This window comes from Camelus bactrianus, chromosome 25, assembly GCF_048773025.1.
Source record: "Camelus bactrianus isolate YW-2024 breed Bactrian camel chromosome 25, ASM4877302v1, whole genome shotgun sequence".
Taxonomy (NCBI): Eukaryota; Metazoa; Chordata; class Mammalia; order Artiodactyla; family Camelidae; genus Camelus; species Camelus bactrianus.
In genome coordinates, this window is record NC_133563.1 from 28,598,485 (window position 1) to 28,620,234 (window position 21,750).

Sequence of the window (21,750 nt, forward strand, 5' to 3'; positions counted from 1 at the left end):
CCGGTTTGTTCATGGATTGATGGCAGTATGGGCGTATGGAAAGTACGTGGAGTTTGAAGAAGACAGACCTGGCTGTAAGTGCTAAGCCTGCAAATTCCTCAAAATTTTCTCCCTCTTTTCCTTCCTTCTTTCTTTCCTTCCTTCCTTCCTCGCTCCCTCCCTCCCATCCCTCCTTCCTCTCTTCTATCCTTCCTATAACAAGTGCTTTGTTAAATGTTTTAAATATTTACGCAAATATGCATTTATTTAAATATCACATGAGTGCCTCCTCTGAATTAGATCCTTCGCTTGGTCTTTGGCACGCGTAGTATTGTACATCGTAATATACCGGATCCCTGCTGCCCTGGAGTACGCATTCAGTGGGGGAGGCGAACTCAAATTAAATCAACAGGTGAAAAAGAAAGAAGTCACTAAATCGTGTTTAAATACACCAGGAGTAAACACAGGGCTAGGAGAGACAATAAAGGGGAACGCATTGAGATGGGGGCCCAGTGAAGCCCTCTCCCCAGAGGTGAGCGTTCAGCCAAGACCTGCAGGAGCAGCCGCAGGCAATAGGGGAGATGCTCAGACAGAGGCCCTGAGATGGGAAACGCTTTGACATCTGTGAGAATCTGGACAAGGCCAGAGCGGCCCTGGGTAATGAGGAGGGAGCACGATGCGTGTTGGGCGGCCGGTGGTGGGGGTTCGCCAGCGGCCAGGTGATGCTGGGTTTGCAGGCTCCAGTGGGGAGACCGGTTTTACTCTAGGAGCAGAGGACAGTCACCAAGGGATTTTATGTGAGTAACGTGCATTTTAAGGTCACCCTGGCTGCTGCGTGGAGATTGATCTCTGGTTGGGGAGGGAATTGACAAAGCCTCTGGGACCTGGGAACACAAGAAGATAACTTTCATTTTGGAGCACTGAAGCAGCCACGAGGCCAAGGACCCTGGCAAAAAGCGGCAGATTAAAAAAGAGGAAATAACGGAGAGCCGGGGATTCCAGGAAGAACTCTCAAGTATGTCCCTTCCCTGCTTCCCAAATTCCTTTCCGGCCTGCAGTGATCGTAACTCAGAATCACACGGAGCTGGAGCCAGTCGGGAACTCAGGTGCGATTTGAGTCAGTCTGGCTGCCTGTCTTCCTCACCACTCACTCTCTCGTTGCCCCCACGTCTGGCCGCTGTGCTGAACATCCAGAGGCCCCCGCGCTCAGCGCTGCTCATCCTTCTCTTTCCTAGCTGGATTCTCCTCTCTTGTTCTTGGCACCTTTTAATGTGCCTCACAGTTGTCTTGAGTTGGTTCCCCCGATCCCACTGGGAAGGCAGCTCCAGGAGGGCAGGGGTTGTCATCTTAGCCCCTGCCTGGAACAGCACCTGTGACGTGGAAGGCACCCAGGAAATATTTGTAGAATAAATACCAAGGACAGCCTGCATGGAAAATAAACCTTTATCTAAAGCGTAAACCTTTTGGTCTTTGAGATATATATTCCATATATATATATATATATATATCTCACTTTATACACATATCATGTGTGTAACACACACGTATATATGATATATGTAGAAAGTAATGAGATACATGTGTTTTATATATTAATATATGCCTAAAACTTTCAATATATGCTTATATATATATAGCATATATATCAAGATAGACATAAAGTATGTGTGTACATATGTCATTTGTCTCTCTCAAAGACCAAAATATACTTTATATATATAGCCAAGATGCCATAATTTTTGCAAAGGAGGACACTTTCTGGTTTCCCCGGCTGCCCGTCAGGATGCACTCAGGCAGCAACTGTGCAGTAAATGGGACAATTTTAGCCTCTGGTTTTCCAGAGCAGAGAGCGCATCATAGCCAGAAGGTTTCTGCCTATGTCTGCTCCTCCAGAGCGGCGGGCCGGTCACAGGTGGGGTGCATCAGACTATGAAAACGCCAGTGGCCGTGACTCCCTGCCGGCCGTGTGCCAACCTCCTTCAGGCCCCCTCCCGCGGGAGCTGGAAGGGGTGTGCCTCTCTGAGACAGTGAAAAGCTGGTGAACTCCCCAGTAGCTCCTCCCTGTCTCCGTGCAGTCTGGCTCCGTCCCACTTACCACTTCACCATGACCACCTCCCCTTCCCCTCCTCCCCTCGCTCTAGACTCACTGGCTTCTTCATGTCCCCAGAGGCGCCATCTCCTGCCCACCCAGCTCCGTCTCCAGCTCAGGGCATTGGCAGCCGCTCACCCACCTGTGTTGCTCCCTATCCTCCACAGACCTGGGCGCCCCCACGGGACACGCCCAAGTCCTAGCCCACGGCAACTGTGAACGTGACTTTATTTGGAAACAGGGTCTTTGGAGCTGTAATCTAGTTCAGCTGAGGTCAGACTGGATTGGGGTGGGCTCTAACCCATGACTGGTGTCCTTGGAAGAAAGATGCAGACACGTAAGGGAAAAGGCCATGTGAAGACGGAAGGAAAGGTTGGAATGATGCTTCTATAAGCCGCAGAAGGCTGAAGACTGCTGGCAGCCCAGCAGCCTCTTAGAACAATCAAGGAAGGATCTTACCCCACGGGTTTCAGAGGCTCATAGCCCTGCCGTGCCCTTGGCTTCAGACATCTGGCCTCCAGGGCTAGGAGAGGATACACTTCTGTTGTCTTAAGCCCCTCAGGGCTGTGGTCCTCTGTTACAGCGCCCTGGGGAGCTCCCACACAGCCCTTTCATCCTGGCTTCTCATCCTAAATGCCACCTCCTTGAAGGGCTTTGCTGGACTCCCAATCACAACCCTAGTTAGACACTTGTAACACCTTTTACTTCTTCTCTCTACCTGGTGCTTATTACCACGTGTGGTTCTCTTCTAGAAGCCGCCCTTAATGGAATGTCTGTGGTCTGCAGTGTCCAGGTGGTTCACAGTCTGTCCCGGTCTCTAGCAGACTGCCCGCGCGCAGGAATGCCTGGCAGTCCAGGGAGGAGCTTCTGCACATACAGATGTTTAAAAAGAATGAAATCCATCTGTGTCATACGATCCTCAGTCACAAAGTCGCCCTGGGTGTTCCCCCTGGAAATCCTCAGTGCACAATTATTCAAATCGAGCTGCTCAACCAATGTCACCCATCAGTGGCAGTAGACACAAGAGAGATGTGAGAACCTTTGAGAACTTTCCAAGCCAGGGTCCATTCTTACTGTGTAGCCTGAGTGTTTTCCTGCTAAGAGCATGAACCAGAAATGAGTTTTACCAACTGTTTAGCAAGACCTTAAATAGAAAAGAAACTCCAGAAATGTAAGTTCTCTCACACCTACATCCTCCTCAGCTTCCTGGGTCATGATGAATGGTGACCCTATTTTGGACCTCTCGAAATTCTGCTGTTTGCCCTCCTTGGGGTTTTAGATGGAGAGATGTCTGTTAGGCACTTTTAAGTCCATTTATTTATTTACTGATTTCCCAGCACATATAAAAGTTATGTTTACACTATACTGTAGTCTATCAAGTGTGCAAGAGCATTATATTGAAAAAAAAATGCACATTCCTTAATCAAAAATACTTTGCTGCCAAAAAAATGAAATGCCCAAACAGCTGCAATGGTAACGTCAAAAGTCATTGATCACAGATCACGTGACAAAGATAATAATGATAAGGAAGTTTGAAACATAGCAAGAACTACCAAACTGTGACACAGAGACATGAAGGAAACAAGTGCTGTTGGAAAAATGGCGCCCACAGACGGTTAAGTCCTTTTAGAACTGGCCTCTCCCTGAGACTGATCTGTCATGTGATGTGTAGGTTTGGCCTCTGATGGATTCAGAATGGCCCTTACTGAGCACCTACTATGCACCAGCTTTCCCACTAGGCAGTTTTACACTCTGTAGCTTCCTTTTTATTTCATCTGTCCCAGAAATCCCATTTCAGAGACATTGTACTGATGAGAGCACCGAAACTCAGAGAGGTTAAGTCATTTGCCTAAGGTCACACAGCCACTAAGCGGTAGAGCCCTTTTTAAACAACTAGGTCTGCCTGACTTTAAAAGTAGGGTTTTTTTTTTTTTAAGCTAAATTTTACAGCTGAAAAAAGCAACCCTAACCAGACGTTGCCGTCTTAGGAGCAAGAGGCTTTGTTTTATAAGGATCGGGCTCTGCCAGAGGCTGCTGGGTCAGTGGGTATCCAGGTAGTTGCTGAGAGGGGTTTTGACTGTCGGATTTGTGGACCCAGGACCCTTGGCGTGTGCTCAGGACCCTCCTCAGACCTGGCAGGCACTCCGGCCAGGGCTCATCTGGCCCTGGGTTTGCACCTTCTGACTCTGGGACAGCATCAGGCTTGCTAAGTCTCTGCTCCAGCCTCAGTTTCCCCAACCATAAAATTAGGACTCAGATTCAATGATCTTGATGCTGCTCTCCTGCCCTGAGAATCCTGGATTTTAGCATCCTGAGGGTACCACTCCCGACTCCTCCATACCCTCAAACGCAGGCCTTCCAGTGTTATGTAGAGCCCTCAGCCTACACCGAACTTCCGAAGCATCTGTGCCGGTCTCTTCTGCCAGAGGCCCCACTCTCACCATCTCTCCTCGTCCCCTCAGCTCACATCCTCTCCTCTCCTGGAGTCAGCCCTGCTGGGGGCCCTGGGGTAAGTGTCTTAACTTCCCTGTGCTCCCATGTCAGTTCTGAAATGATCTCAGAGGACTGTAAAACCACCTCGTTGGCTCACTGTGAGGATTACATGAAATGAAACAATAACCACTGTTGACTTTTTAAGGGCTTTAAACTACACTAAACTTTAATCTTGACTCAGAAGTGCAGACTCTGGAGCCGGGCAGAGGTGTTCAAGTCTTGGCTGCACCTCTTACCCTCTTACCAGCCGTGTGGAGGTTGGATGAGTTGCTTTACTTCTCTGTGCCTCAGTTTCCTCTTTTGTAAGGTGGGGACAGGACCAGCCTACCTGTCAGCTTGTTCTGAGGGTTCAGCGAGTTCATATTTGTAAAGCACATAACAGCGTGGAGCACGTAGCAAGCTCTGTAAGAGTTAGCGATTGTTCTCAGGTCATCTAATTCTCAAACCAGCCTAATGCAGGGGGACCTGTTACTATCCTCATTGTATAGTTGGGGAAGATCAGTAACTTGGCCCCGAACCTATGCAGGCTGGCAGGGTCTTAATCCTTAGCTATACTGACTGGCAGAAATGAGGGTGGTCCACACTTGGAGTTTAAAGGTCTGCCATAGCCTTCTTGAAATTCTCAATCATTTTATCTTTGAATCTGTGCTTTTTAAGTGAAGTCCTGCTCCCATCACCTTCTCACCTCCCCAGATGGGTTCCTGACTGCCCCCTCCCCTGCCCTCGCCATACCCAGCAGCTGCCCTCTGCTCCTGGTGGGGACCTGGGCACAGGCACTGGGAGGGACAGGGTCACTGGGCAGAGCTGTGGGCATCTGGAAAGGGCTGCGCTCACCCTGCAAGTCTCCCCTACCCGAGGGAGCACGACATTAACTAGCAAATTAAAAAAGTCAGAACAGATCAAGACAGAGATCCTGGAATACAGCAAAAAACTTTTCTTCTTCCTCTTTGAACAAGAGGCCTCATGTTTTCATCTTGCACTAGGTGGGCCTTGCATCATGCAGCTGGTCTTGAGCACTGAGCAAGTCATGGGTGGAAATGAAATGGTAGTTTTTTCCGCTTCCAAACACGAGAACAACAGCAAACGCTTATTCCAGGCTCAGTAATTCAGGGCAGCATGTTCCGACTTTTGATCCCCAGCTAGAGACAAAGTTTCTGATGAAGGGCCCAAAGATGACGTTTTGCCACGTCCCACAAAGATGGTGTCCCAAAGCTTCCTTAGTCCCTAGTATGATTTGCATCCAAAACGTGTGCTGTTTCCCAACCAGCAGCCCTGTTTGGTAGCAGGTCATAGGGAGATCTTACATTTCCCTTCTTCTGTTGCTATAATCCTCAACGCAGAGAGTTCTCTTTCAAAGACCCCGTGGGCAGTTACTTGATGCAGATGTGGGCATCTCTGTGGCTCGCAAGGCTGGACCCCAGGCCAGCGAGGTCTGGAAGGTGAACCACACAGGCTGGGCAGGGCCGCCAGGGAGGCCCTGCCATCAGTCTTGGGCCCTCAGGACTCCGGGGAGAAGACTCAGGCTGCAGCGCTAGAAGGGGGAGGAACCTCAGAGCTACGGGCAGGAGAGCTCCTGGTCTGCTCTGTCTCACGTCTAATAGATGAGGATCCCTGGGTGCAGAGAGAGTAGCAGCTCCAGGCAGTTCCGGGGCCACTGCAGATCGGCATCCAGGGAGACCTCGGAGGAGGGTGGGACAGCCCATGCGCTCTGCAGGGAGCAACGTCTCCGAGCTCCGGGTGCGGGCCGCCGCATCCACTGTATCATGAGGATGGAACAGTCCAGAAAGAGAGAAGGATGCAGGTAGATCCCGCTTGGGGAGGCCAGTAAGGAGGAAACTTGGCTTGGGGTTGGATGGGAGTCTGGGGGACAGCTGGGCCTCAGCCAGTTTCCTTACCTCGGATACTGCCTTGTCTTCAAAAGCCCGCTGCCTGAGCAGCTGGGCCAGTCTCATTGCCGCAGCTGCCTCGGGCGTCTCTGAAACCCTGGGTGTAGCTGTGTGGGCTGTGGACTCACTGAGGCATCCGGGCATCTTTACTGTTAGTAAGCCTGTTCTCACCACTCCCCCAAAGGTACCCTTTCCGATGCTCTGCAGCTCCTGAGAACAGCGTCTTCGTCCAGCAAAGCACCCCTTTTCTGTTTCTCTGTCCACAGGAGAAAGAGGCAGGAGAGTGGGGGGCTGGGCACAGAGGACTTAGCCTGTGGTTCCTGTTGGTGAGTCTTGGCACATCTCAGACAGGGTTCCTGGCTTGTTACGGTCAGAGCAGCACATGGAACTCCCAACATATAGGTGAATAATTTACATGCTTTTTACTTGCTTTTACCATTTTCTCGTAGTAGTTGACATTTACTGAGTTCTGTCTATACACTTGGCCCCCTTAATGAGCATTTGCCACACAAAGTCCCTTTCTAATCTTTTGTGTTGAGATACCATTTATATACAGAAACATGCAAAGATCGTTAAGTACAGATTTTGGTAAGTTTTGGCAAATGTATACCCACATGTCCCCATCACTCCAGAACAGGAATATAGGACATTCCCATCACCCCAGAACACTTCCTGTGCCTCTTCCCATTCACCCGGCTACTGCACCCTCACATGAAGGCAGCCACTGCTCTGATTTCTGTCACCACCAATTCGTTCCCCTCTTCTAGAACTTACAAATGGGAGTTTTGCTTTTTTATGTCTGTCTGCTTCCACTCTTGTAGTGTTTACAGCATTCATCCAGCTCCACAGGTAGCCGTTCCTTTTCATTGCTGTCTAATATTCCACTGTCTGGATAGTCTGCACTCTTGTTTATCCTTTTATCTACTGGTGGATATTTGGGTTGTTTCCAGCTTTCGGCGATTATGAATAAGCCTGCTAAGCGCTTTCATGTGTAAGCATGAAATGTCTTGGGGAAATACCTAGGAGTGGAATTGTTAGGTCATATGCTAAGTGTATCTTCAACTTGCTAAGCAGCCGCCAAACTGTTTTTCTAAGTGGTCGTGTATGAGCGTTCCAATCGCTCCACATCCTCACCAGCACTTGCTAGTGACAGCCTTTTCCATTTTGGCCCTTCTGGTGGGTGTGAAATGGCACCTCTTGGTTGTAGTTTGCATTTCCCCGATGACTAATGACATGGCGCACCTTTTCTTGGGGCTGTCGTATATGTCTGCTGTTGTGAAGTGTGTGTTTGAGCCTTTCCCGCATTTGGGGACGGGGCTTGTTTGTCTTATTGTGTTGCAGGAGTTCTTAACGTATTCTAGATACAAGTCCTTTGTCAGCTCTATGTGCTACAAGTATCTTCTTCCAGTCTGTGTCTATACTATGCCTTTTAATCCTCCCAGAAGCCCTAGGAATTATCTCCATTTTGTTTTGGAGAGGCAAAAACTGAAATACAGAGAGGCTAAGTGAAATGCCCAAAGTCACACATCTACTCAGGAGCAGAGTGGGAACTTACCCACTTGTGTGTGACTCAGAACCCTGACATCCAGAAAATAACAGGGAGCATTGCTCCACACACGAAGCCTTGTATCGCCCTGGCAGTCTGGGTGCGCGGTCCTCAAGCCGGTGCCCAGGCTGGGTTATTTCAGTTCACACTCGCTCCGTCTGCCTCGCACATACCAGACCATCCTGGGAAGTGGCCGGCTCCCAGAACCCGGTTGGGAGCACCGTCTTCTCAGGAGCATGCCACGGGGCTTTGAGCAGCTCCGATGAAAGACGAACTGCGGGTATTTTTACGGGCCTCTGAGGAGGCTGGCAGGATTGCCTCGTGCCAGAAATAACAACGAGGGGACCCAGGCAAGCTCGCCGCCAGCCCTGCTCTGGGAGGCATCTGGAAGATGCGAGCCGGGAGGCGGGAAGGGAAGGGGGCTTGGGGGGTGGGAGGGCGGGGCTGGGATATTTGTCCACAGCTGTCTCCAGGGAGGGCTGCTGGGTGGCCCCAGGGACTCTGAGCAGGGGAAGGGGCCCCTGTGGCAGTCAGAGCAAAAGGCTGGGAAGCTTGTGAGGGTGGGAACCAACCACAGCCACTCCAGTCAGCAACATGCAAGTCAGAATAGCGAGCCTTCACTGAGGACCCCTGTGTGCCACGCGCCGTCTGCCTTTCATCCTCATTAGGAGCCAGATATGGTGCAGGTGCTTCGCACTTACTGGCTTAATACTCATAGTAACCCCATGAGATAAGTATTATTAAAATGCCCACAGGAGGAAACTGAGGTTCAGAGAGGTTAAGTAATTTGCCTAACGTCACATCGTTTGTAAGTGGTTGAGGTTGGAATAGAGGTTTAGCTAATTCTAAAGCCCAGTCACTTAAATGCTCTGCTGCCTTTCTGTTCACAAACTTGTGTCAAATTCCTATTTGTGTCAAGCACTACACATGGTGTCTTGATCAGGTGGCTGTGATGGTGAGCCAGACCTGTCCCTGTCTTTGGGCAGTGTGGTGGGTTGATGGTGGCCCCCAAAAGACGTGTCCAGAACCTGTGAGTGTGAGCTCATTTGGAAAAGGGGGTTTTGCAGATGTGATTAAGTTAAAGATCTTGAGATCATCCTGGATTCCCTGGGTGTCCCTTCATCCAATGACAAGTGTCCTTGCAAGAGACAGAAGGGAAGACAGAAAAGGAGGAGGCCACGGGAGGACAGAGGCAGACTGGACTTGTACAGCCACAAGGCCAAGAGTGCCAGAGGCCTCCAGATGCTGTGAGAGGCTTAAAGGGTGCGTGGCTCTAATGCCTTCTGCTCATCAGACCTGAGTCACGAGGTCCAGCCCAGACCCTGGAGGGGGTTACACAAGGCCTTGGATCCTGGGAGGCACGGTTACTGGGAGTCATCTTAGAGGCTGCCGCCCACAGTTCCAGAAGGCGGGCAGGAATCCCACCGTCTGTTTCTCTGGCTCTCCCGAGTCTTCTGGCTCCAGGTTGCACGCGGACCGTGTGTGGGCTCTTGAGCTAGAGTACTTACACACGTGGCGTCCCGTGGTGGCATTTAACCCTCGCATGGACGTGGCAAGGGGGTGTCTTCTTACCCCCATTTGACAGAAGGGGTAACTGAGGCTCAGAGGACGAAGGGCACACAGTAGCATATTAGAGTAAACCAGCGGTTCCGGGCTTTGGCTGCATCAAAATCCCACAAAGAGGGTTTCTGGGCACCATACACAGAATTTTTGACTTAGCAGGTCTGGCACGGGGTTGGAGAATTTGCATTTCAAACAATTTCCCAGGTGAAGTGGATGCTGCAGGTTTGTGGACCACACTTAGAACCACTGGAGAGTCAGTCTTGCAGGGACAGGGGGTCCTTAATGTGTTAGCGGGTTAACGAATCAAATGTATTTCTTGCTCAAGTGGCAGTCCTATTGGGGTTAGCTGGCTCTCCTCCATCCATGCACCATTTGGAGCATGTGGTCCCCCAGAGTCACCGTGGAAGGAAAAAGAGGGGAAGAGGGTCTCGTGGGAGGTTTTAAAGGGCAAGTCCTGCAAGTGGCATTCCTGCCTTTTGCTCACACCCTATTGGCCAAAACTTAGTCACATGGCCCCAAACAACTACAAAGGAGGCTGGGAAATGTAGTCTTTCGCCGGAGGAGGCGATGGTGTCCTGAGCACAGAGCTGGCCAGATCCAGGCTAGGACTTGATCTCAGGTGCTTTCCCCTTCCATCTCTTGCTTTGTTCCTGATTCAGGTGCTTTCAGTGGGTTTGCTCGTATCAGCCAGAGACTGAAAAGGGACTTGAAAAAAGAGAAGAGAAAAGAGACCTTTCTTGGGTCCATCAGCCCATTATCTTGCCAGCAGCCTTCAACCTTTTAGAGGCCCAGGTGCTCAGCTTAACAGGTGCCAAGTACTTTGAAAGCTTGTAGCATTTATGGAGGGGTTTCTCGCACGAGTTTCACTTCCACCACCTTAAGCGATGCAGGGCTGTTCTCTCTAGCACTGGAGGAGCCCCGCAGCTACTGCTTCTTCAAGGCCTAAAGCCTGGACTCAGGGCCACCAAAAGCTCCAAGTGGAAAACATGCGGCTCCTGCCATTCCTCGCCCCTCTGCGCCAGACTGCCCCAGACGCAGCTGCCTCCGACATCTGCAGTTTCCAGCTTTCAGGCCTTTGTACACACTGACATCTGCCTGAATTCCCTCTCTTGCCTCCAGACGCAACTCAAGTGCCACCAGCTCCATGAAGCCTCCATCAATTAGTCAAATGAACATTCCACTCGCCCTCGTTTGGAGCAGAGGCGGAGACCGGCCTCTTTGTCTCTGCCTGTGGTCCAGCGCCTGTCACGCTGTGTAGACTCTAAAGGCCTCTGCCTGTCTCTCCTTGTAGAATGTGGGGTGCCCAAGAGCACAGCCCGTGTGGCATCCTTTACCGGCCTTTTCATTACCTGCGGGATTGGGTTCAGAAGTCTTCCTGGGAAGTGCAGAACCCTCCCAGGAGCAATTGGTTAGAATCCCAGCTCTGCTGCTTGGGCGAGCTCGGGCAAATTCTCAGCGTCACTTTATTATATACAGTTGGGCTAATCACATGCATATTCAGTGAAAGAACGCACCTAAAGCCCTTTGAACAGTGCCAAGTGCATGGGAAACAGTCAGGAAATGCCAACCATCTTTCTGTTACCATCATTACTCTTGTTAGGACTTCCCCACCTTCACGCACACGCCGGCCGCACCAGCCTAACTCCTGCGCTGACAGTTGGTGATTTTACATGCCCCTTTGCTTTTGCACTCGATTTTTTCCCCATGTCTCACCTGTTCATTTAACATAGTTTTTGCTGAGCTCACAACTACTTCCTCTGTAGACTCATCTTCTTCAGCCCTTCCTGGCCTGTTCCATTGCATTTACGAAGGTCTACTGACTTTTCTGTACCTCAGCGACTAGCGTGAAAGCAGGACAAAATGCCCTCTCCCCACTGAATGTAACTACTCTGAATCCAGTTCCTAATGTCATAGGTGGCATACAGTAGGAGCTTAATAAATGTCTGTTGAATGAATACATGGATGTCCTTCATCTCCAAATCTGGCCCCAATGCCTAGTACATCGTAAATGCCCACTCAGGACTCTGTTCCTCTTGCAGGAAACCAGATCACTCTGGGTTCATGTCACTGAAGGTTCCTGGTTGGGGGAGGGCCACTTGTAATCAGCCCATCTGGATTTTGCCTTTTTCTGAATCAGAAAGCTTTCCCTGGTTCTGCTTGATCAAGTTTAAAATGACCAGCGGGGCACTCCTCTGAAAAGTGCAAGAGGACGCCATTGGCACTGGTGTTCCTTGGACCATCCCTAGAGTCCTCAGAGATTTCCCAACTGTCATGGTTGCTGACCCACTTCAGAGTGTCTGTCTCATGGTCTCCTGGAACCCAGTGCCTAGATCAGTGCCTGGCAATCCAGGAGGGCATGAGAGAGGAAGAGAAAGGGGGAAAGGAAGGAAGGAGGGAAAGAAGGAGGGGCCCCTTCCCCTATGGCTAACTTCTTAGAGATGATTTGGAGTCAAAATGCTCGCCCCACTGGTCTGATGGTGTGGATGGCAATATTTGGCCAAAACAGTCCCTCAGGCCCTCTTGTACAAGTTTTATTTCTCTGGCAGTTGAGGTCCAGTCTTGCTTTGCAAGGCCACTCTGGAACTTAATCTGCCCCCTTTCTAATCTCACCTTCTGTAATGGCTTGACCAAGGTTCACTGGCAGGGTGGGAAGTCTGCTCTTCCCCAAGGTGGTCCAGGGCAGACCTTTTTGTGCTGGAGGTGGGCTTACAGCAGAAGATGGTGCAGACTGGCTTCCATCCCATATGGCCTCCTTACAGGGACACGTGGGCTATTGCCTGTTTACAGCGTGGGGAAACCACATATGGCTTTATGGACATCTTTCTTTTGTTTCTAATACTATTTATAGACTGTTGTTCCGATGCTGCCCCAACTTTTACTTCTTCTTATCAAGGGTCATTGATTTTCTGGGTATCCACTTTTCTTCCCCTCTACGAAGCCAAGATAATATTAATTAAGATTTCAATGTGTGTCAGAGACTTTCCTTGGTACTTCCACACCTGTTGCTTCATTTATTCTTTACAAGAATCCTGCAAGGTAGATATTCTTAGCTCCAGTTGCAGGTGAAGGAATCGTGGCTCAGAGATTTTAATTTCACAGAGCTAGTAAGCGTCTTCTTATTCTATATATGATCTGCCTGCCCCTTTAATGGCCCTGCCTTGGGTCTGCTTGCAGGCTCTTTTTCAGGCTATTTTGACATTTGGCGTCTTCAACATCACACATTACATGCCTAGACCGCTGTTCTTCTATTTCATGGTCTCCTGTAATAAATGCTTCTGAAAGTGGGCTTGAGAGCTAATTTGTTTGTAGTTATTATTTCCTGAAAGGGAAAGAAAATGTCCACTTACGTTTCTCTTCTTTTCTCTTTCCAGACCCCGAGGGGCCGAGTCTCCGTGGCTCTTTTGGAGCAGATGTAACCAAGAAATCAATAGAGCTGTTAGATTAATCCATGGCAACCATAATGTCACTGCATCTCCTGCCCCGTGATGTTGACAGAGATGTCAGAGCCAGGAGGAGGGGAAGTACTTAAAAGAATGAACGGGGGCCTCTGCAGTGAAAGGGGGAATTAAAACCCCACGGAGCCTCACTTAGCGGACTGGAAATTGCAGGTGGCTGCCTCCGGCATAATCAGGTCTTCCTTCAGAGGATGCAGCGGCTTGGCATCGGGCTTAGCGGGAGCATTGGGAGGTCCTTCGGGAAGATGAAATCAGCAGCAGTGGAGCAGCAGCCTGAGCTGAAATCTCTTGTCTTTAGGTACCAGGTGCTCAGCATCACCAGAGGTGGGGTGGGGGTGGGCAGAGCTCTTGTGGTGTCCTGCTTCCCACTGGCCTTTGAAAATTATGATGATTATTATGAATAATACTCCCCGACACAAGAGAGAGGGCATCCCTTATGAATACAGGGTTTGCTTCGTGGAAGCACCCAGAGTATGTTTGAAGGGTGAATTTTGGTCCAGTCTACAGAGCACATCCAGTTAGTGGACAACTGTGTATTGAGTGCCTTCTAGGTGCCAGGTGCTGCTCTCGGTGCAGGGGATAGTGACTAGGAACTCTGCAGCAGATAAAATACAGAAAATCCCCGCCTCAGGGAGCTCATAATCTAGTGGGGACTAAGAAGTGACCTAAGCGATTCGCTTGCATTTCCTCTCTCCTACAGAGGTGGGCAGCCTACAGGAGTGCTACCCCTGCCAGAATTTCCCTCTCCCTGGGGGGAGGGGGGGTGTTACTAGCGTCCAGTAGGTAGAGCCAGGGATGCTACCAAACATCCTGCCTTGCACAGGACAGCTCTGCCACAAAGACTCATCCAGCCTGCAATGCCAGCAGCGTCAAGGTGGAGAGAGAAAGGGCTGCTCAGCCAGTGTCTGTGTTTCCCAGCTTCCCACACGGCTGGGTGTGGCCACGTGGCTGGTTCTCGCCAATGGCATGTGACCAGGGGTGCTGTGCCCACACCCAGGTGCAAGGGCTTTTAATAAGCCAGTGTGCCCTTTTCTGCTTCCTCAGGCTGGATGAAGAGAACAACAATGTCCCGGGTGACAGTGGAATGACCTGGGGCCCTAAGTCGCCATCTGGGGAGAGCTGTCTGCCCATCAGAGATGCTGTCCTTGGACTGACATGGGAATAAGAAATAAAACTCTGTGGTGTTTTAACCCTTATGCATTCCTGGATCTCTCTGTTACAATTTAATCTCCCCTAACTGCTGTAGTCACTAGGTCTCGTCCATGGTTCTCCAGTGATCAGAGTGGCCAACATTTATTGAACACACTATTATTTAAAGACACTAAGGTCTTTAAATATAAGATCCCATTCAACCCTACAAAGCCCTACAAAGTTGGCACTATTATTATCCTTGTTTTACAGATAGAGGAACGAATGTTCAAGGAGGTGAGCAGGGCGGGGAATACCATATGCAGGTTTTATGCCAGATTCTGGTCTCAGCCACTTGGAGCAAGTTCCTTTCTGCATCCTTAGTGTCTCCTCTTTGGGGCATCATCATCTCTCCATGGGGTCACTGCCACTGCTCTCTCTTTGGTCCCTCTGCCTCCATTTTGGATACTGCAGATAGACTGACTTTTTAAAACCCAAATCTAAACCTGCTTCTTTCCTGCCTGGCTTCCTTCAGTGACTTTCCATTGCCCGCAGGATAAAGTGCACACTCCTCGCCAGGGCAGGACAGTCCCCCTCTGACCTACCCCACCTTCTACGGCCTTCGTCGTCTCTTGCTCCTTCTCCGTTTGGCCGTGCACCTCGGGCTTCGACAGCTGTGCAAAAGGATAGGATTATTCTTTTTCCCAAAATTATTCTTGTTCTGCAGAGGGAATCACAGTTAAAGTAACAAGCTCCCCCCTGTGTATTCTCAAGAGTTCAAGCAAGGATTGTTTGACCATCTCCTGGGAACACCGTTGAAAGGATTCTTATATTGGGGTGGGAGACTCATTCCAACCAAACATTACTACGGTTTTTCAGAATACAGCTAATTGCATAATGTAAAGTGAGCCCAGTTTTTCGAGCTTCGTTCAGCTCTCAGATTCTATTTGTTTTATTAAAGACCGTATTGACGTTGGAAGAGTGATTTGGCAGTATCACACGACAGCAACCTTACTCCTAACTATACTCCCCAGAGGACTCTCATGTGCAAAGGAGAAATGTAGTGTTTGTAACAGAAAAAATTGCTAAGCTAAGTGTCCATCCACAGGAGAATGGGCAAAGTAAACTCATCCAAAAAGGGTGATGGAGGAGTGAAAATAAACGGACGAGAACTTCTTCTGGTAAGTACAGATGAGTCTCAAAAACATAATGTTAAGCATAAAAAGCAGTTCGGAGAAGGGTAGGGTATGGTATGATGTCATACATAACGTTATATATTGTGCCCATCAGTGTCCCAGCAGGAAACAAAACGTATGCTTGGAATTGTAAAGAGAAGGAAAGGAAGGAACCGCTGGTAGGGGTGGCAGCCGTGGCGTTTCATGGCCACAAATTCCTCCCCCCTAGTGTGTGTTCTCCCTTTGCTGCTCCTTCCATCCAGATGTGGAATTATTTTTCCACCCCTTTTAATCTGAGCTGGCTTTGTGACTTGTTTGGATGAACAGGTTGTGGCAAAAGTAACTTGGAGTGAGTTCCAGGGGGCTTGGAGTGTCCGCCTTCACCCTTTTGGAATGCTTCTGATTTCATGTAAAGAAGCCTGCACTCATCTCCTGCAGGCCTCAGGGGGAGACAGACCCAACCACCAGCCAACACCAACCACCAGATACACGAGCGAGGCCATCCAGGACCAGCCGGCCCCTAACTGACCAGCAATTGGCTACAAATGTATGCGTGAGTCCAGTCATCACGATTTTGAGCAGAAGGACTTTGTAGCTGAGCCCCACTCAAATTACCAACCCACAGAATTATGAACAAAAAATGGGTTAATGTTTCAAGCCGATGAGTTTTAGAGTGGTTGGTTACAAGTCTACAATTAACCTAGAAGAGTTAAGGAGCCAAGGAGAGGTGCTGTGGCCTTCAGGACCAAGTAAGCTGGGAGTTTCTGAGGTGGGCAGCAGGGTTCCAGGAACCCAGTGGAGGCTGTGGCCTCAGCAGGGAGGCTGCCAGATAGAACCCCAGAACGGCAGAGCTGGAGTGGGTGAAGTGCTCCAATCTCTCCCTCTTCCTCCCTCCCGCGTCTTTCTAAGCCCTCCTGTTGTTACAGAAGACAGGTTCATGTGCCCGCGGCACCACGGGGCCAAACAAACTGAAACATCGGAGTTTGCTGCAGAGAAAGGTGTATTGCGGGGCCGAGCAAGGAGGACAGGGTGGCTCCAGCCCAAGAAAACCCTGAGTTCCCTGGAGGGTTTCAGCGAAGCATATTAAAAGCCAGGTGAGGGAGCGGTGGGTCTCAGGGTACGTGATCAGCTGGTGCACGATCCTCTGATTGGTTGATGTGGAGGTAAACGGGAGGTCAGCGCTATCAACCCCTAGGCGCCAGGAGGTCAGGGGGCCATGTGTGCTGGATCATCAAGTAGTTAATTTCTTCCCTTGGGTGGTGGTTTTTAGCATCTGAAAAACTCAGGAAATATACAGGAGATAACTATTGTCTGGGTCCTTCCGAGAGGAGCTCCAGCCCAGGAGATGGGGGAGAGGTCTGACCCTGGAAGGCCCCACAGGGTCCTGCGCGGTTACACTGTAGGCTGAGCCCCACCAGAAACCAGAAAGCCAGGGAGACCGCGAGATGCCGTTCTTCTGGTGGCTCAGCTTGCTCCGGCACAGAGAATGGATCTGGGTGGAGCTGGGGGCAGACGGAGAATAACCAGGACGTGTGTTGTTCCTGAAGGGCAGACGGTAAGCACGGTTCAGAGCACGAGACACTGGAAATCAGGATAGATGTTCTCTCTGGGGAGAGAGGGATTTCTCCCTTAAATAGGGCGGTGGGTGCGTTCGTGTGTGTGTGTGTTTCCATACATGCGCCACATGGGAGGGAAGGAAGGAGTTTTTAGGTGGGTTTACTGCACCTGCCCCTCCACCGCGTTTCTTCACAGTTAAGTCTGTACAACCATCCATGAGAGACTGGGGGTAAGTCACCTCTCCTTCGCAGAGAGGAGGGTCAGATGCCGAGGAGTTTTCCCAGGCCCCATCACTTGGCACAAGGGCTGGTGAGTTACAGACTTATTACGTGTGTTCACCTCTAGCTCCTCTGTCTGTAGGAAGGACCCTTCCTGGTGTCCTGGCAGGTGCCAAAGTTTTGCCCAAATCTCCCTGTCTGTTAGTTCCTCCCTCCCTTCCTCCCTTCTTTTCTTTTCAGTGGAAAGATGGAGGAAGAGATAAAATGATTCCAGAATCGTATTTGCCTAAAAGGCACGTTTAAGATAAAATAGGGTGTGTGAGGCGTGCGTTTGTTAAAATCAGCCCCACAGCACCTGGTCTAGGTGGGAGCCGGGATGTACGGTGGTTGATAGGAATGTTTTTCAAATTCAGCTGTGTAGCCGGGGCAATCATTCCTGCCTCCTAGGTGGAAGTGATTTAAAATTTTCCTCTTTATTGGCATCTTAAGACAAACGGGCACTTTTGTTTCCATGGAGAACCCACTCTTCCCTCTAAGGTAAATTGCCTAATTGCCTCCCATTCCTCCCGTATTTCTCTCTTCCTCTCTTTCCTCCTCTTTCTCCCTTTCCTCCTCTTTCTCCTTCATTTACTCCTGTTTCTTTCCCGAGCTTCCTGCAGCTTCCAGTGGCCGGGCGAAACGGTAGCCTTTGTTCTCACCGCAGGGAAGGGCAATGCCAGCCCCTCCCCGATGTGCCTGTAGAGAGGTTCTCGGTCTCCTCTCCTCTGGGGGATGAGAAGTCTCACCCTAGGTCGTTGGACTGTAATCTTCCTAAGAGTTTGTTCTGCAAAGAGCTCAGAACAGGGGAGCAAGTCCGGCCCTCGGCCCCGGGCGCTGTGGCCTGGTCTCGGTTTGCCAGGCATCTCAGTTCATCTCTCAGTTTCTTCACTTGCAAAGTGAGAATGGCTCTCGCAAGAGCCGTCATGAGGAAATGCTGGAGAGGGTGGTGAACAGAGTCCTTCCTGTAGGGCAGCCAGGTCTCTCAGCTGATACCTCTGCCTTTCGGTCCTGGCATTTATTTATTAAGAGCCCTCAAAGGAGGTGGGGGGACACCTCAAGGCGAGCCCTGAGAGGCCCGATGAGAGCTGAGGCCGGGCCATGGGCTTGGGCAGGCGGGGCGGGTGCGGGACTCTGGGGCTATGTTGTACTTTCCATCTGGGAGTTTCAGAAATGCCGGTAACCGTCAAGAGTGGTGTCTGGGTGTCTGGAACAAAAGAGGAAGATGAAGCCAATCTCAGAGTGTGTGTCTGTTGCCTGTGAGGTGCTCTAAATGTGTGCCTCTAAGTGTGTGTGTATAGTGTGAAGGTGGGTCTGTGTCACACATGCGCACGCCTACGTGTGTGTGTGTTAGTGTCACATCAGTGAGCGTATATTCTGAAGATGAGTCTGTATACACACGGGAGTCTGTCTGCATGTGTGCACACGTATAGCATGGAGGTGGGTCTGTGTGCACATGAGCGTGCCTCCGTGTGCGCCTGGCAATGGTGCGTGTGTGCGTGCGCTCCCTCCTCACGGGTGGAGGGACAGGCATTTTGAACAACAGCCACCTACTTATTTCGCATCCGGCCAGAGGCTCCAGTTTCAGAGTATGAATCCTTAACACATGATCAGAATATTCAGATGTTCAGTTCTGAGTGCGTTAGGCTGGTCTGGGAGGCTTGGTGCCCTAAACAGAAGCCCCTCTGTCCCTACACTGCCTGCGTGGAATTGAGGTCTTTGCCTGAGGGCAGATTTGTGTCCCTGTGGCCTCCTTCTGCTCTGAGGTGGGACTTGGTGGCAGGGATTTCAGCTCAGGTGTTTATGCATTTCCAGACTTTGATTTGCGTCAGGGTATTGCCGTGTGTAACTGCACATACGTGTGTGCTTGGCTCCAGCTAAATGTGTGATGATGCGTCTCTCCATTTATCCTTCCTCCTCCCCTCCCTCCCATGCCTACTGTGCATCTGCTCTTTGCCATGCCCTGTTCCGTGGGCTAAAGATACAAAGGTGATTTAGATTCGCCCCTGTCTGTTAGAAACACCCAGTGTGTTTAGGGAGGAAGATAAGCAAGTTCCAGGAGCAGAACACAGCCATGGAGCCCACAGGGCATTCTGGGGACAGAGGGGGGCCCCTAGTCTCTAGAGGCCCCATGAAAGCCTTCTACACAGTCTATACAGTGATGCTTGATCTAAATCTTAAAAGTCAAGGAATCTGCCAGCTTTGTAAGAATAGCTGCTGTTTTCACAGGAGATGGTACTTTTGGGCACAAGACAGACTCACTGAGTCACTTCTGGAGGATTCTATGAGGTCATAGAGTCTTTGTTAAAAATCACTGGGCTGCAAGACAGCAAGCAATGCAGGGCAAGCAAGGATTAGGAGACGTACCCCCTCTGCCTCCTCTATTTGCCAGTTTAGACTCTCACAGGAGGAAGGACTGAGTGTGGAGAAGGGAATGAAGACTTACTGAGCACCTACTGTCTGTCAGTTGCCTTTAAAAGCGGTCTCATCTAATCCCCCATTGTACAGCTGGGGAGACTGAGGCTCAGCTCTGAGCCCAGGCACAGAGCAGGATTTTGAATCACCATCTCTATGGCTCAATTCCCAAGCCTGTGTCTCTGTGTCTCTTTCCAACAAACCCCATTGTTTACAAGAATCTTCTATAGAGAACATAGCATTGTGGCCAATGGACTTCTCGAGGACCCTAAGCTTGGAATTCAATGTAAAGTCACTACGATGCCAAAACAAAAAGAAAGAAAAAGAGCCGATGCCTGCCCCTTTTGAAAAAATAGTGTGCCTTAGTGGGACGGACTATTAATATACATTGTCATGACATCAGTACGGCAGGCTCTTTCTTTTGGAGAGCCAGGATGTTGCTAATTTACATACTGCTTTGCATTCATTTGCATTCACTCTCCATATGCAAAATCAAATGCAGCTAATTAGTGCAACCTTGTTACAATGAGAAGCAGGCCCAGCCTTCTGTGCCAGGGCATATGGAGCCCAGAACAGGGACCCAAACCACCCAAAGCTAGTCACAACTTGGGTCAGACACACTGGAGATTTGAGAGGGAGATGCACACCCTGAATGAAAAATAAGATGGCTGAGTATCATTATTTTTCAAATATTGTCCCTTTGAAATAAGTATTGCAGAGAGAGAGGGTGAGGGGGGAGAGAGAGAGAGAGATCAAAGGATGTGGCAAGAATGCAAGAACTCTGCTTTAGGCAGGATTTTGTTGGAGGAAGCACAGAATTTAGAGCCCAAAGCCCTCAAGTGAAGTCAGCACTGGAGTTCGGCTTTGCCAATTACAAGCCGTGGGACCTTGCACTTCATGGACTTGTAAGGATTGAAATGGGGAAAAAATGGATGAGTATGTATTTTGCAAATGTTAAGGCACAATATAGACGTGAGAGCTCTGGGCCAGCCACACTGTGATGGAAGGCAGCACCAGGGCCAGTCGGGGGCTGGGGGCTCACAGCCTTGCAGGGGCCAGACCCCAGAGACGATGGGAACTATATCCACGTCTACATCTGCGTCTACATCTCTATCATCTTCATCTCTGTCAGCTAGCATTTAATGAGCACATAATATGGACCAGGCACTGTGCTAAGTACATCACAATCATTATTTCATTTAATGGTTCCCATGAACACCCTGAGAGGGATGCATTAGGATGACCCCATCTTACAGATACCACCTTAGAAAAAACATGCTTGCCAAATGATGACAACCCTCTCCCCTGAGCAGTGATACTGACGTTCCCGATTTACACTGCCCCCGCCCACCCCACTCCACCCCGACTTTTCCAGCCTCCATGCAGACTATGGTCTTCCTACTAAATTACTTCTTCTCTCATTTCTGCCTAGTTGGGATCATTTTGATTTGGTCTTGGCTTTTATTATTTGTCATCTGAGGACCCTTGTTTTCTCACGTGGTCATTTTGATTAGACTTGAGTATTTCAGCTCCATAGTCACATTTTAATACTTAGGATGATCCATTCTGCAGAAAGCATCTCCCATCCACCAAGGCAGATTATGCTATTGTTCACAAATAATATTCACTGCATCTCATGGAGGTGGGATGATGCCCCATGAGTACACAGCCTGGCCACGCAGGGCTTTGCTCTGGCCAGTGGCATGTGAGCGGAAGTGATGTGTGTTGCTACCAGGCAGAAGATGGCATGTGGTTTGTTGTATCTTTCTGTCCCTTCTGACTCGATGCCACACTATGTTCTAGATGGACTCTTCTCCATAGCTGGATCCTGGAATGGCGGCGAGGTCGAGCTGGTGGTGGGCAAGTCATGTGAATAAGAAATAAATCTCTACTGTTGTAAGCCTTCGGGATTTGGAAGATTATTTGGTCCTGTAGAATAACAGCCTATCCTGATAGAAACGTTTGGAATTGAATAGTCTGAGATGAACTCTCACAGGATGGTCTTCCTCCTAAATTCTGGAGGGACATCTTAGTGTTCCTACGAACTGACTGGAGTGACTACTGTAGACAGTTGGACACTTACCCAATGATATTGTCATTACTCAAAATATTTTGTGCTTCCGTTTTGAAAACTGCTTTGAAATGTTAAGTGTTCCTACTACTGAGAACAACTAGTTCTTTACAGGCATTGCCTTACTTAATCTTGACAA